The following is a 2,924-nucleotide window of genomic DNA, read 5'->3' on the forward strand; positions in this document are numbered from 1 at the left end:
AGCCGGGGGCTTTCCTGGATCCCTGGAGCACCAGCCCAGCCTCTCTGTCCATCCAGCACCCCTGCTGCATCCTGCACCCTCTCACCAGCCCCGCGGGTCTCCTCCTCGCTGGCTGGTCCCGCTCGGTGCCCCCCGGCAGAGGCACATGCTCCCACACTCATCTCACAGGCTCCAGCTGCCGATGCAGAGCCCCCCACTCACGCCCATTCCCCTCAGGAGTTGGTTCTCGGGACACACATCATTACCACCCCAGTGGATGGGAAAAATCCAAGTTGTCCCTGTCCCGAGCTGTGCCTGGAGCATCCTGTTCCCCTCATTAGTGACTGGAGACTTTGGGTCTTTGGCAATGTCTCCGGGACCCCCCGTCTATCCAGTTTGTGTCCCTGTGTGGTTTTGTTTATCATTTCCCCCTTCACTTATTACTCCATGTGCGTTGGAAAGGTCCCTGACTGCAAACCTCAACGGAGCTGATGCTCTCACTGTCCATGTGCCTTAATGCCTTTTTTTTCTAACACCGTCATACAAACCCGATAATTGTCTCTGTCTCGATTCAGTTGGATACTGAAGAGATTTATTCAGTGCACAAACCTCCCCGTGCATTCAGCTTTTGTCCCACTGATGGCACAAGACTCTTACCAACACAGGTATTGATCCGAGGTGTTCTGGGACCCTTTCAGAGACTTCAGTGTCAGCTTTTCCCTTAAATTCAGTGAAGATTTGGGCAATATGCTCACTGGATGATGGGGTCTGATCAGTCTCACCTCCCAGCAGATGCTTCTTTTGGTCAGATGCTCAATGTCCCAGGGCACACAGGCAGCCAAGGTCCCCAGCTCAGCTGAGACAGCACACCTTCACATAGCTGGCCAGTGGACAAGGATGCGGTGTGAAGAAGATGGGGACCACCTCAAGAATTCAAGAGGAAAAACACCGGGAAGGAAAGGCCCAAAATCCTAAAGGAGAAGACCAGACAGTCAGGAGAGGGCAACCCATCAACACGGAGGATTCGCTCCAGGCAGCAGTGGAGGACATCCCTTCACCACCAGTGGTGATGGCAAAGGCTCACCAGGGCCCTTCTGGGTGGTGACCACACCTGGGACCTCAACCCACGCACCCATCAGCCCAGGGGCAGCTTGCAAAGAACCTTTATCAGGATTTAAGAGTCTCTTCTGCAGCAAAAGGTGCCCAGAAGGTGCCTCAGGACAGGACTGTCACGCCTGTACACCACAGCAACGTCACCGGGAGGAAGACCAAGCCTGGCCATGAAGTCAAAGCTCAACCTGACTGTAATTTACAAAGGATTCCCCAGCAGGTGCCCAAAACAGCACCGCACGGCTGCGATGTTCCATTGCACAGGAACAGACCCCTCCAGGGTCTTTTCCCCGCTCCTGCCCCAGGGGAACCGAGCTCTGGAAGAGCTTGTGCCTTTGTGGGGCTTCACCAGGGGCTAAAGCACTTTGAGCGGTGAAGTTCAGACTGCAGGAGAGTGTTGTGGTTTTACCCTGGCTAGCAGCCAAACACAACAACAACCGCTCGCTCACCCTCCCCATGCCGGCTGGGAGCGGTGAATCCCACCATCGCTGCACAGGGAGGAAAAGGAAAAACTCTCCCCCTAGGCTTGGGGACAGAGCAGGATGTCCCATGAATGCCCCTCGTTACCCCCATGCTGCCACACTCTCATGCAAGCGGTGCAGGAGGCAGGCACCACCACCCAAGCTTCCCAAACCACCCACCCGAGGACTGCACCCCAGTAACTGATGCTTCTGCACCCCAGTTCATGCTGACAGAGAGCAGGCCACGGAAAAGGTTGTTGGCAATGACGTTCCCCAAATTATCTGTTTCAGCTTCTGAGGCCACGAGAGGTGCTTTCCCACCTCCCCTTCAGCCCCACAGTCTCGCTCTGACACGTCCCAGCCCGGTCCCCGGAGCGGGGAAGCAAATGGCACCAGGCTGGAGGTACATGCGCAGCTCCACAGCCGCCCCGGCTCCCACCCCTGGCACGGCTGGGCTTCAGGCCAGCACCCCCATCCTGACCCACCATGGGGCTGGGTCGTGCCCAGGGCCAGCAGGATGACCCCTGGCCAGGGGGAGCATTTCCCAGCCCTGGGCATGGGCTCGCAGCAGGGAAGGGGCTCAGCCAGGGGTCTGTCCCTAGAGCAGGCAGTGGGTCCCTCCCCAGCCAGCCCTGCTGCCAGCTCTTGAAGCCAGGCTCTGCCCCTCTGCAGACATCAGTCTGCTCCTGAATCCCCCCTGGATGCCTCCTGCTTCCCCACCTGCTCCTGCTCGGACCCCCCTGCCTCCGTCCCACCCTCCCGGTTCAACCCTTGCAGTGCACATGGGTCCCCTGAGCGTCCTCAAACAGGCTGGTGAGCAAAAGCTGTTTCCTCCATCCCACACCCAGAGCAGAGACCGTTCACCTGCTGCCCTAAAACCCCTTCTCTCCTTCCCCAGCGTCTCTCAGGTGATGAGAAAACACACGAACCACAGAGCAGCAGACAAACAAGAGCCCTGCTCTGTGCTGATCCCCCGCTCCCTGCCCCAGAACTCATCAGCAAGGTCCTACCGTCTCGCTCCGGTGCTCGGCAGCCCGGCTGCTGTCAACCCAGCCCAGTCCCCCCAGTTATATAGCCCCTGTTATCTTACGTGGGTTCCGAAACCCGCTTACAGGAGCAGATGGAAGAGCTGCTGCCTTACAGGAAATCAGGCCATTTTCTGCAGAGTATGAAAGCGAAACTGGGCAGCTGGGGCCGGGCCAGGCAGGTCAGAGAGCAGCAGCAGCCCCGGGGAACCCGCACCGGGCTCCCAAAGCGTGTCCTGGGCTCTGCACAGGGTGCCCAGCGCACCCACCCAGCACCGGAGGCGATGGCAAAGCTGCTGCCTGTGACCGGGGCGAAAGGCAGCAGGGGCTGGGCAGCACCTGGGGCTCT

This window comes from Pterocles gutturalis, unplaced genomic scaffold, assembly GCF_000699245.1.
Source record: "Pterocles gutturalis isolate BGI_N339 unplaced genomic scaffold, ASM69924v1 scaffold26705, whole genome shotgun sequence".
Classification (NCBI taxonomy): domain Eukaryota; kingdom Metazoa; phylum Chordata; class Aves; order Pterocliformes; family Pteroclidae; genus Pterocles; species Pterocles gutturalis.